This window comes from Martes martes (genome assembly GCF_963455335.1).
Source record: "Martes martes genome assembly, chromosome: 1".
Taxonomy (NCBI): domain Eukaryota; kingdom Metazoa; phylum Chordata; class Mammalia; order Carnivora; family Mustelidae; genus Martes; species Martes martes.
This window is the reverse complement of record NC_137888.1, coordinates 19895381-19909882: the sequence shown is the minus strand read 5'-3', so window position 1 is coordinate 19909882 and position 14502 is coordinate 19895381.

Here is a 14502-nt window from a genome sequence, read left to right as displayed (position 1 = left end):
ACTAAAACTACTTTTTAATGAAGATATTATTTTAAGCTTATTAAAGAGATGAAAAAAATCAGTCCTTGCATATAGTATTACCAATGTCTGAAAATCTTTTCCCTAACATTCTTCTGACAGACTTTGACTAATTTCATAGTCCAGCTTAACGGAGTCTTCTCTTGTGATCCCTTCTTTAATTTCCACAAATATATTTTCACCCATCTCTCTACCTGTACTTATTTCTATTAGAGCATTTGTCACCACTGAATTTATTTTACATCCTCTTCTTTACTGGGTGTTGATTACCTAAACTTTAGGGACTAGATGCTATTCTCCTTTATACTCTCAACATCTATCAAGATTCCTGGCATAGAACAGGTACTTAATATATTTTCTTAAATAATTAAAATATTGGGTAAGCTAATTATGTAATATCACATAGCTAGTGTAGGTAGTAAATTAAAGTAAACACAGATTTTTTACAATAAATTTCTGCTTTCTGATGCTCTATAGCCATTTCACTAAGATAGTAAAAAAATTACTGCAGTTATAACTTGTTTTCTAAATTTTTGAAAATCAAGATGACATTTTTTCTGAATTTACAGTGTTTTTATTTTGTTGAGTTTTTCTTTTTATTTTGTTTAACCAATCAAAGCAACACTAAAAATTTACTAAGGCATGTATGCCTTCCAGTAGCACATTCCTACCTTCACAAATCCACAAGCACATCCTCTGTCTAAGTCAATACTGCTGATATGGCTAATTGACTTTACATAATGAAAAAATCAATATAACATGTGATTTTCCCGAAGTTAATAGTGTGTTTCTTATGATCATCTTTACTTCACTTTTATATGGTCATTTAGAATTTTAAACACAGTAATATTAGTCTAGGGCTTGTAGAAACTTACCTATTTGTTGGTCATATTCAATTGTAAGAGTTTGATTTCTTCTTGCAAAGTTAACCTCTCTACAGCACATATAACCATTAACAGTCTAATAATGTATTTTCTGCTGTCAAGCTGTATTAATGATTTTTATTGTTTTTTTTAAGCCTTTAAAAATGTTTATCATTTAAGATGCAAAATCCTGTATAGGCTCCTCAGAGAGAATGTGAAAAATACATAAAAGTAAGAATATCTTCACCTAGGAACAGACCTTTAAAAATTTTGGCTTATTTCTCCCTAGTAATTTTTTAAGTGATGTTAAGCAACTACTTCGTATGTAGGATAACACTGCAAATAAACCTTACATTCTGCTTTTCAGAATTAAAAAATAACTTTATTTTGACTGAAAAGTGAGTATGTATATTCATTGTAGAAAATCCGAAAAAAAAAATGATAAAAGGCTAAGCAGAGAAAAAACAAAATACTAGTCATCTTGCCACCTTTTTACAAGCACTGCTAATATTTTGGTGGTCTTCCCTTCCAGGTTTTTTTTTTTTTTTTTTTTTTCTCTGATCTTTAACAAACCTGTAGTTCACTTGAGGGAGTGAGGCTACTTGTTAAGTGTTTTATTACCATTTAATCAAGATTTGAGTTAAAAACCCCTGGAAAAGTCAAGTAGTCTTAAAAGTAAAATGGATTTCTTTTCCAAGTTGACATGTTTTGATTGTTACCCTTGAGTATGGAGGGGAAGTACAATATTATCTGGGAACACAGTTGTCTTTTGAGTTGCAAACTGTCTGCTCCTTCTGGGGGCTGGAGCCTATGTGTCCCTGCTTTTATAGGAGGGCTGGGCTAAGCAAAGGACACTCACAGACAATAAAAACAAGAAAACAAATAAAAAATGAAAACATGAAAGAACATTTTAGGACTGAAAGGCAGATTGAGACGTTGTGAAAGCAGCAATCACCAATTCACACTCAACATGCTTCTGCTACCAAATTGCTATTTAGCTTGGAAAATTTATATTGCACACACAAAAACAAAATAAATCAGCATAGAAACCAAAGGCTCTGGTTTTTCTCCCAGGAGACTCCTCTCATTACACAAAACTAGGATCACAGAGATGATTGCCAAGAAGAATTAAACTCAAAGATCTCACAAAAAACAATAATAGAAAACAGACAATAATTGTTCTGGATCTTATGTTTCACTGAAACGTAATTTTATTAAGCTAGTTTCCAGGAGGTATTGTGATATAGAAGCGGGACAAATGCAGTCTTTTCAAGTACCTATTGGTCACCAGTATGTCTTCTCTGGAAAAAATGTCTATTCAGATTTTCTGTCCATTTTTTATCTGATTTTGTTTCTATTGAGTTACAGGAGTTCTTTATATATTTTGGAACTTAGCTCTTTATCAAGATATATGGTTTGCAAAAAGTTCTTTCCATTTGGTAGGTTGTCTTTTCACTTGGTTGATGGTTTCTTTTGTGGTGCAAGAGTGTTTTAGTATGATATAGTCCCACATTTTTTTTTTTTAATTTTTGCTTTACTACTTTTGTTTTTTGTGCCGACTTTAAAATATTATTTCAAAGACCTATATCAAGAAGCTTACTGCCTATGTTTTCTTCAAGGAGGTTTATGATATTAGGATGAAAATAGTGTTTCAGTTTCATTTTTCACATGTGGCTATCCAGTTTTCCCAACAATTTGAGAAAATTTTCCTTTCCTCATTATATATTCTTGGCTCCTTTGTTGTAAATTGATTGGCCATATATGTATGAGTTTATTTCTGGCCTCTTTGGTTCCATTGACCTATATGTCTGTTTTTATGCCAATACCACAGTATTTAATTACTAGGGCATTATAGTATAGTTTAAAATCAGGGAGTGTTATTCCTCTAGTCTTTGTTCTTTTTCAAAGTTGTTTCAGCTTTTTTTTTTTTTTTTCAGTTCCATACAAATTTTAGAATTATTTGTTCTTTTGACTTAAAAATGCCGTTGGAATTTTGATAAGGATTGCATTGAATCTGTAGATTGCTTGGGATTGTATGGATATTTTAACAATATTGATTTCTTACAATCTATGAGTGTAAAGTATCTTCCCACTCGTTTGTGTCTTTTTCAGTTTCTTTCAATAGTGTTTTGTAGTTTTCAACAGAAGGATATTTCACCTTCTTGGTCAAATTTATTTCTAGGCATTTTATTCCTTTTGATGGAATTATAAATTGCATTGTTTTCTTTATTTCTCTTTCTGATACTTCATTATTAATATACAGAAAGACAACAGATTTTTGTATATTGGTTTTGCATCCTGCAACTTTACTAAATGTTTTAATGTTCTAACAGGGTTTTGTTTGTTTGTTTGTTTGTGGTTTTTTTTGTTTGTTTTTTTTATGGAACCTTTAGGTTTTCTATATATAATATCATGTCACCTGCAAATAGTGACAGTTTACTTCTTCCTTTCCAATTTGGATATCTTTTATTTCTTTTTTTTGCAAAACTGTTCTGGCTAGGACTTCCTATACTGTTTTGAATAAAAATGGTGAGAGTGGGCATCCTTGCCTTGTTCCTGATCTTAGAGAAAAGGATTTCAGTTTTTTTACCATTGAGATGATGTTAGCTGTGAATTCATCATATGCTGTCTTTATTATGTTCATATTCCTGCTCTGCCCGCTTTGTTGAGAGTTATCATAAAAGGATATTGAATTTTGTTAAGTGTTTTTTTCTGCATCTATTCAGATGATCATATGATTTTTATCCTTTTTGCTACATTGACTGATTTGCAGATGTTGAACCATCCTTGCATCACTGAATAAATCTCACTTAATTATGGAATACATTCCTTTCAATCTATTGATTAATTTGGCTTGATAGTATTTTGTTGAGGATTTTTGCACCTATTTTCACAGGAATAGTAATCTGTAATTGTCTTGCAGTGTCCTTATATAATTCTTATAACAGAGTAAAGCTGCCATCATAAAATGAGTTTGGAACAGTTCCCTTCTCTTCAACTTTTTGGATAAGTTTGAGAATAATGGTTATTAATTCTCTGAATGTTTGGTAACATTCACCAGTGAAGTCATCTGGACTTTGTTGTGAGGTTTTTGATTACTGTTTTAATTTCCTTAATAGTAATCATACCATTCAGATTTTCTTTTCTTTCCTTTTTTTTTTTTTCTTTTTTTAGATTTACTTATTTATTTTTATTTGAGAGAGAGGGAGATTGAGAAAAGAGAGTGTGCCATACAACAAAAGCAATGGAGTGGGAGAAGTAGCCTGACCATTGAGCCGGGATCCCAGTGCTGGACTTGATCCCAGGACCCTGGCCTCATGACCTGAGCCAAAGGCGCCACTCCATTCAGATTTTCTATTTCATTATGATTCACTGTTTGAAGGCTGTATATTTTTAGAAATTTATCCATTTCTTCTAGGTTGTTCAATTTGTTGACATATGATTGTTAATTTGATTGATTTTGTTGCATGACACAAGTTTTGGTATTTTATATTTCCATTTATGTTTGTCTTAAGGTATTTTTTGATTTCTCCTTTGACGCATTGGTTATTCAATAACATGTTGCATAGTCTCCACATTGTGTATTTTCCATGTTTCTTCGTGTTATTATTTGCTGGCTTCATACCACTGTAGTTGGAAAAGATACTTAATATGATTTTAATCATCTTAACTTTATTAAAATTTGTTTTATGGCCTAATTTATGATATATACTGGAAAATGTTCCATGTACATTTGAGAAGAATATGTATTCTGTTGCTTTTGGATGAAAGAGACTGAACGCATCTGTTAAGTCTATCTGGTGTGCCATTTAAGGGTAATATTTCCTTGCTGATTTTCTGTCAAGATGATTTATTCACTGATGTAAGTGGGATATTACAATCCCCTACTATCATTGTATTGCTGTCTGTTTCTCCCTTTAGATCTCTTAATATTTGCTTCATATATATATGAATAATTGCTTTATATATATTTAAAGCTATTTAGAATTGTTCTGTGATAAAAAAGCAATTCTTAAAACCACTTATAGCTATCTGTCACCCATCTGAATTGACTTCTTCATGACCATTTATCAAAACTTCCATACACCTTGGGAAACTATTTTCAAAATGATAGTAATTGGTATTCAACATTCAATGTACAGGAATTTTTCAGCAGCCTGTCATAAGTGGTCAAAACAGAGAAATATCTCCTGTAAACAGTTGTTTATGGAAGTTGGAATTGAATATTAGATATTTGGGTTCTAAAAATGCATGTGTTCTGAGTCAAACAGTTAAGGAGAGAATTTGATTAAATTTATCAAAGGCAGAGTCCTAAATTTGTTCCTTCTTAAGGCTACAAATTATTATTATTGTTGTTGTTATTGTTATTATGAATTGTCATCAAGGGAATTTCTGAGAATTTACATAAACTCAATTAAATTTTATATCACCTATGGTGAATCATTGATAAACATTAGTTAAATAAAATAAAAATAATTTTCTTTGTATGGAATGGTATTGAAAAGTTCACCCAACGAACTATTCTATTCTATTTCAAAGAAACCATTTAATATCATTCCATACTTCAATTCAGATAATCTGATACCACTGATAATAAATGAACTAATGGCTGTTGAAGGAATACATATTGTGGTGATTTTAAGGGGGTAATAAGTCTGCATGCTGTTCTCCTTCTCCTTTAGAAGCAACACTGTTTACATTTTTCCAAGAAGATTTCAAGACGTTCTCTACATTTCAGACTCAAAGAACCTTTTTAGAAGTCTTGCACTCACCTTTTCAATTTTCAAATGTTATTTTCAATTTCTTTCTCTTTGTATTATTCCAGAGAAAGGTCCTCTACAAAGTGTATCTTGGTGGAAAAAATACAGTAAAATAATGAAGCAAAATGTAAACAGGTATTGAATAGGGGTAAAGCATAAGTGGGAGTTTTAGTATTCTTGCATGTTCTTGCAACAATTATGTTTGAAGTCATAAAAAAGCAGGAATATCTACTGCCCCATGGAGTACAGAAAAAAGTGGAAATGATAAATGAGTCCTCAAATCAATGCTATGTAACCACTAAAGACATATTTCAAAGCATGGTTACTAATACATGTTTTTATACCAATAAATTAAAAAAAAAAAGGTTAAGAATTTGACTTAATCTAGTTTCAGAACTATATGAAATAAATGACCAAAAATACATTGGATTGAAGAACTACTAAGGATAAAATAAATTTAATAAAAGCAGAACAATACAGAATAAAAAGAATAATTACTCAAAATATTTTAATAAAATTGGTAAGTATATGGTAAACCATAAAAAGATAAAAGAACCTCACTAAAATATAATGAGAAATGAGAAAGGAGTTACAACAACAGGTAGAGAAGATAGTTTAATATATTACTAGAGCACCACATACAAATTTGACAGTAATTTGAAAATCTCAATAGAATAAATTAATTAGCAAAATACAAATGACCAATTCATATTGAAAAGTGGTAGATACATTTTAACAAGTTGAGATTTTACATCTGATATAGTTGGATTTTCAGTACTAGCAGCATAGCATATAAAAATTCACCTGTAGGAGATTCCAAGGAACACTACAAAGATACCAAAGTCAAACACCTAAAAATAGGATTGGATATTCACAAAACTGGCTATCTGTCTCACTTTCCTGAGAAGGTAATTGGTAAGCACAAGGTCCCCAGAGGAGAAAAGCAGATGGACCTGTGATGTCCTCACAAATTCCCTATTGTACAACATGTCCTTGAAAAACAAAATGTCTCTCAAGTCCCTGAGAGTAGCATAGAACTAGTAGAGAACCTAAAAATTGCCTTAAGATATATGGTATCTCGGTGTGGTGGGAAGGAAGGAGGAGAGTGATTAATATGTACCCACAAGTTACTGGATGTCTTTAAAAGCCCCAAAGAAGAACAATACAGCAGTAACTCACATGGACAAATGAGCAAGACCTGACTGTGTCATGGATATGTCAGAGAATTCCAGGAAGGCCAAGTCAAGGAGAACTATGTGGAGACCCTGTGCCAATACCCCTTGCCCATTCTTAGTGGTTATTAGACATAATTCTGGGTGAAAAAGTAGATGTGAACTCACTGAAAATAGTCTTTATACCATGAGGCAAAACTGGAATGACAAATATGATATCTGGTTATAGAAAAATATTGGTTACACTATTTTTACAATAAGTTTGTGGCTGAGGTTTGTAGACACTGCAGTTTCAACAACATCTTCATTCCTTCCTACTTACACCCGGAAAGGTCCTGGGAAGGAGTCTGAAATGGTTAGACCAAAGTACAAATGAGACCAGAGAGATTGTATCTCATCCATAACTGAAATGTATTAAGGTACTGTCTCCTTCCTTTCCAGAATCTAGAAAGGAAAAGAAAAATAACATTATTGAAACAGCTTTGCTATGCTACATGTCAATATCAATCAATTTATTATCCTGTAACTACATAAAAACCCAATCACATGATGAGGTAAGAAGTACTGTGTCCTTTAAACAGAAGGAATTTAGGAAAAGATAAGTAAATTTGTTCCAAGCTTTCTTTAATGACATATTTCGAATAATTGTGAAAAAATTCTGTTGTTTGTCAGCTATCACCAATGGTCAAGAGGAAAGATCTAGTAAATAGCCACTTATTCTTTTGACAACACCTTTGACAGGTGTAAGCTCAAGAAAACAATGGATTCTTCCATAGCTCTTCATTCCCCAGTGTAAAAGGTATATATTAGATTCAAAAGTCCTCATGCTTAACACATGTGCTATATTCTAATGCAAAGTACTTTCATTCATACTCATTATTTAGCAACTTGTTGCAGTGAAAAGTGCCTGGACAGTGGCTCACAAAGATATCCAAAAGGAAATAAAGAATTGAATGTGCATTGACCTTCTGAGAAGCATGCCACAGAAACTGAAAATTGATACTTCTAAGGGGAAACCTTTAATCAGTGACAAGAGTGAGTGGATAAATATTCCACTTTTTCTTATCTACATAAGGGACATATCTGATGATTGTTCAGTGTCCTGACTATCCCCAGCAGGACTGAAGTCTAATTGCCAATAGGAGTAACTTGCTCTTAATGCATTCTCATTGGATTTCTTCCCTTCTCTGACATCCTTACTACCTTGCCAGTGCTCTCTGTAGTCATCTTCCCTATGAAATATGTGTTTGAATCTTTACCCCAAATCTGCTGGTAGAAGCCAGTTTAGACCACCCACAATTTCATTGACAAATATATCTATTTTCTGAATAGAAAATTGTGACTCCTTTCACTGTTTCAGGATCTCATTGCCCTTGTGGTTTGCTCTCTGTATGAAGATTAAGACCAGCTTCATGAACTTGTGCACACAGGTGTCCACATCTAAAAAGGGATTTTATATTTGAGGTTTAATACTTTATATTTACTGTCTTAATACTCTTAATAATGTTATTTTGTATTGGTATTTTGTAAGTGAAATCTAATGAGACAATGGAACATTTATGGGCAGCATAGGACCTTAGCACAAATGCAACTGATTTGCCACTTCCCCTGGGATGACTCTTTGGCTACCCATGATCTCAACTTCACCCCAAAACTCCTGCCACCCTCAGTCCATGGCAGGTATGGATGTGGAAGCAGGAGAGGTCAAGAATGGGTGTGCAGAGTACACTGAGTTGTGGGGCAGGGCCCAGGAACCTATGAGGGTTTGTACTTACCTTGCATATATCCATACGGCCAAAGGAACATGGCATTAAAGAGTAAATAAAATGACTAGTAGAGGTCAAATAGTTTCTAATTTGATGCCATAAAAAATCACAGTACACTTAATGGCTTAGAACAACACAAATTTATTGTCTTATACTTATGTAAGGCAGCCACACTAACAGATTTGGGGCAACTTCTTCACTATCCTTGAAACCAAAGGAGTTTTGTTTTCTTAAATCTATAAAATGGAAAGAGTAATATTTCCAGAAGTGAGATTAAATGAGCTAATGCATAGAATATACTAGCACAACCTGAACTAATGGGCATTCAGATATTTCATTATTTATGCATGCTGCATTTTGTCTTATAAAGCTTTCAGGCAGCCAGCAACTAGGCTAAATTGGAAATGAAGTTCAGAATGCTTGCCTGCTAACCAGCTACAAGGAAGGCAAAGGCTCTTCCTACCCTGGAACCCATCCAGGGAAGGTCATAGAACAGTGGAAGGGCTGAAACTTCAGAGTTCTTCCAAATTTGTAGGAAGAAATGTTCATCTTTCAATGGGTGAGAAAGCCAGGCAGAGCAGCTCTATGGACATACAGGTCTTAGTCAATCCAATTCAATTAGCCAAATGTTTATGAAGCACTTACTAGGTGCCAAGCATTATTCAATCCCAGGAGATACATCAGGCAATGTAAGTGACAAAGATCTGGGACTTGGGCAGCTGGCTTTCTAGTTCAAAGTTAGGGAAAATGTAGCAGCAACATGGAGTCTAAGGGAAGACTGCCCTGCAGATGGGAGCACTCTCAATTGAAAGCCCTCAACTGAAACCACACTCATAGTCAATGGTTCTTTCTGAAGAACCACTGCTCTTAGGAAGGACTGGTGCGTGAGTGTCCAGAGCATGACGTCCAAGCTTGTGAACTGGTCTTGCTTATTCTATTTGTCAACCTGTGAATTGTAGACTGTTTTTCTGACAGTCTTTGGAAGGTTCCAGATGTGTTTGTGTAGATAATCCATGGTAATATTGGAGTAGTCATCTGGAAAAGTGCTCCCTGCAGAAACCAAAAGCTGGGTCACATTCCCAGCTGCAGAATTCCAACATGAAACAGGGACTTAAAGTTTTGGAAAGAGTTCACATTTTTGGACTGTTTTTGACCCCTGTATTTGGATTGGGGATGTATATCCCACAATTCAAAATGCTTCTTGGGTGGTTTCTGCATCATTTTATTGTTCATGGCCAGCATGGTAGGACAGGGAGAAACTGAAGCACAATTCATGCTTCACAATTCACTGGTGATTCATTTGTGGGGAGAAAAGACACCCACATTTTGTGAATCTGACTGGTACAGAAATGAGAGAACATTTCCAAAGGGAGATGAGAGTAACGCGGCTGCTTATTTGTCAGAGTAGATGGTGAATTTCAAGACTGGAAAAGTGGTTGTGGCCAAAAGTGTGATACAAATCATTACTGTAATTGACAGGATCATCCAGTTGGCTAGTCATGGAGGTGGAGGATACTGTCTACTCCTTTGAGTAGTATGAAATCTTAGACACAGTGCCCGATTTCTGGTCGCCACTTCTTGTACACGGAGGCAGCTGAAGTGTGCAAAGGGTATGCCAGTTGCTCACAGCCACTTTGCTAGAATATGGAGCTCTTAAGCACCAGACCCTGGAACTGGCTGTCTTGGATTCTTGGACCACCGTGCCTCTTTTCATGAAGATGTATCCAAACTGAAGTCACCAGGTCCTCAAGGGGCAAAGGGAAAGTGCACATGCTCAAACTGATCTCTCACTCTGGGTGACCCCTAGACCACGTCTCTTCCACCTCTGTCTGACCACCCTTCTGTGCTGGTGTTTTTCAACATGTTTCAATATAAATTTGCACCTGCCTGGAATATAAGATATGCCACAAAAACAAACAAACAAACAAACAAATAAAAAACCCAATACCTAACCCCAAACTTATTTCCTTTGCTGGTGATTTTCACTTTTTTTGTTGATTTTCACTCTTTATGAAACATTGTTTTGCTGGCTTCAGGGCCTGAAATTTTTAGGAGCATGAGCATGGAAATTAAATCAGACTAATTCAGATCTCCTAGTTCTGTCCTTCAGCTGGGTGGTCTTGGGTGTGAGCTAATGAAGTGGGTAAGAACACCCAACTCAGAGGTGAAAAAATGAAGGGAAGATCTCTAGAACAAATTTAGATACAAGAGAGGCACCCCATAAATGGTTACTGTTATTGTCATTATCTAATTGGGTTACTTTGTTTCTCATTGTCATAACCAATCAAGAGAAAAACGAGCTGAATTATCAATTCCAATGAGAAAATATGTTTCTTAAAGATAAATCCTTCTAGAAAGAAAAGCAAACAAAACAAAACAAAACAAAACAAATCAACAGCATATGCATGTAATAGTCCAAAAACACTAAATAGAAGAAAACAGAGAATATTTCTAACACTCAGTGTTTCATAAATTGGACTGAGTTACAAGATGCTTACAGTTCTGAGCAGTGTAGTACTGCCCTTCCCTTTACTTTCCAAAACATCACTCATCCAGCCAAAGATCATACTGCCTCCACCCACGTAGGGAACCTGTACCAATTCCATTTTCTTCTCTCTATCCTAGAAAATACTTCAAAAGATCTGCAACCCTCTCACTCCGGACATCTACACAGCCTACTTTGCCTGGTGTTGGTTCCAGGAGATCTCCTTAAGATAAGGAGCCTCAATCTTGAAAAGGAATCATTCTGAACACATTGTCTTTGGAAGTTGTTGGAGAACTGAAGAAATTCATAGTGAAAGAAAGGATGAACACAGAGTTGAGGAAATCACCACATTCCATGCAATCAATGGCCCCAGCACTAACAGGGAAGTTATCTGGGAGCCTCCTGCCCTGGATTCCCACCTGTCACTGCTTTGCACGTTTCTGGTTACCTTATTCTGACACTCCTTGTCCTTAACCAGTAGACCTTGACAGCACCCAAGGGGTCCTCCTCCCAGCTGCCACTCCTCCTTTCCAGATATCCTCCACCTGTCTATGGGCTCTAGTTGAAAACTTCCAATGTATCCCAATGTTTTCAGGGAAAAGCACAAAGCTCATAGGGAATCTGATCCTGAGGCACTCACTCCTCCTACTGGCAGCTTCTAGACAGCCGCCTGCTTGAGGTCAGGGCACAGATGGGGGCCAGTCAGGAGATTGCGGGTCAGGGTCTTGTGTCTACGCCAGGCTCCTCCGGGGATGAATTCGATTCCACGGGGGTGCTCAGGTTTCTGACAGGCTGAGAAAGGGCCCGGGGGAGTCCCTCTCACTGCCGTGCTGACACTAGGTGGTCTGGCCCAGAAACAGCCCTATTGGCAACCCTCCTACTCCTCCCAGCACCCCCAGGTAGGCCCCGCTCTGCCCCCTGGGTCTGGGCCTGCAGGGCTGCCAGGAGTTTCAACCCACCATGCAGGTCAGTGCAAGACCTTGACTCCACCCCTGGTCCCTTCCAACCCTGCCCGGGTTCTGTCCCAGCGCCCGCCCTGACTTTGGCCGGATTGGCTGAGGTGCCCTCTCACTGTCACCACCTCTTGTCTCCACCATAGAGTCTGCGCATGCGTGGCATGGTCCGCGCATGCGTGGCATGGTCCGCGCAGCTGCACATCCTCTGCACAGCTTTTCCTGCCTGCTGTACCCCAGGTAAGGCAGATAGGGGTCCACACTGCCACTTCTGCGTCATCAAAGATCCCTGGTGTATGATGGTGGGGACTGTCACACTTCCTGTCTCCCCCCACTCTACGTTTTACTGAGTTAAATTCAAGGCATTTACAGAGTTGCAGTCTTTACTGGGAGCTCTAGTATAGAATCTGTTTTCTTGTATTTTTCAGATTCTAGAGTTTGCCCGTATTCCCTAACTGGTGGTCCTTCCATCTTCAAAGCTAATGATTCCCTGGGCATGCCTGTGTGGCACAGTGGATTAAGTCTCAGACTCTTGGTTTCTGTTCAGGTCATGGTCTAGGGGGATGGTGGGATGGGGCCAGGGGTTGGACTCTGGTCTCAGCCTCCAGTTGGCTTGAGATGGTCTCTCTCCCTCTGCCTCTCCTGCTTGTGCTCTCTTTCTTTCAAATAAATAAAATCTAAACAACCAACCAAACAAACACACAAACAAAAAACACAACTATCTATGGCCTATCAGATTTTTTTCTCACTTTAATACTGACGCTTACACTTCTCTTTTCCACATTTAAGGACCTTTGAGATTGCACTTGACCCAACCATATAATCCAGGATACTGTCTCCCAACTCCCCACAGGTCAGCTGATTTGAACAGTCTTTGGTTCTGTTTTTTAAGATTTTATTTATTTGACAGAGAGAGACATAGCGAGTGAGGGAACACAAGCACAGGGAACGGGAGAGGGAGAAGCAGGCTTCCTGCTGAGCAGGGAGCCCAATATGGGTCTTGATCCCAGGACACTAAGATCATGACCTGAGCCGAAGGCAGACTCTTAAGAACTAAGCTGCCCAGGTGCCCTGATTTGCAACTTTAATTTCCCTTTACCACGTAATCTATTTATAGGTTCTAGGGATCAGCCGATAACCATATTGAGGGGACCATTATCCTGCCTACCATTAACTGTGGAAAGAGACTGCAGAAGAAAGGAGGAAAAATCCTTATTTTTAAATGAGGAGCCCACATATTTATTTTGTACTAGACAACACAAATTATGCCGCAAACACTGGAGAAGATCTAAGTGGACTCTGTACTAATTCTTATCTTGTTCACAGAGCACTCATGCATCCCTTACCCTCAGAAACCCCGGCCATCACCTTCTCTCTTGCTCTACCATGCCTTGTCTTTCTCAGCCATGAGTCACAGTGGGCTTCATCTCTCTCAGCTCAAGGCCTCTGCATTCTCCCATCGAAGACCCCTCACTGGAACTGAAGTAGCCCCCTCTTACTGTTGCCACTTGAGCCTCACAGCACAAAACAGCTCTCTATAGGGAAAAAATCCCCCACAGCTCACTGGTACCCACTTTGATCACCTTTATATATATTTCATATATTAATTTTTTGAGGCTGTTGTAACAAATTATCAAAAACCAGGTGATTTGGGGAGCCTGGGTGGCTCAGTGGGTTAAGCCGCTGCCTTCTGCTCAGGTCATGATCTCAGGGTCCTGGGATTGAGTCCCGCGTTGGGCTCTCTGCTCAGCGGGGAGCCTGCTTCCCCCTCTCTCTCTCTCTGCCTGCCTCTCTGTCTACTTGTGATCTCTCTCTGTCAAATAAATAAATAAAATCTTTAAAAAAAAAAAACAAAACAGGTGATTTAAAACAACAGAAATTTATTGTCTCAAAGTTCTGGAGTCCAGAAGTCTGTAATCAGTATCACTGGACTGAAATCAAGGTGTGGGCTGGGCTATGCGCCATCCACAGGTTCCAGGGGGTGAATCTGTTCTTTGAGTCTTCCAGCTTCTGGTGATTGCCAGCATTCCTTTGCTTGTAATCACATCATTCCGATTTTCAAGGTGAGTATCTTCAAATCTCTCTGCTTCATTTTCACCTGGCCTTCTCTTGTGTGTGTATGTCAAATCTCCCTCTGCCTTTTTTTTTTTTTTTAATAATGATACATGTAATTGCCCTAAAAATCCACCTGGATAATCCAAGATAATTTGCCCTTCTCAAAATCTATAACTTAATCTCATCTGCAAAGACTGTCATGTTAGCTAACATTCACAGGTTAAAAGGAGTAGGGCACGGATTTTTTTCAAGGGGGAAAGTCAGTTTCCAATGCACCATATTTAATTTGACTAAAGGATTCAAAAATAGTGATCCAGTTTCTCTAAATTGCCTTTTAAATTTCTGCATATGAGCAGGTCTGCCTCTGCCTCACTCAAGAAACCAATATCTGCCTTATTAGCACCTCATTCAAAACAGAGGTAGCAAAAAT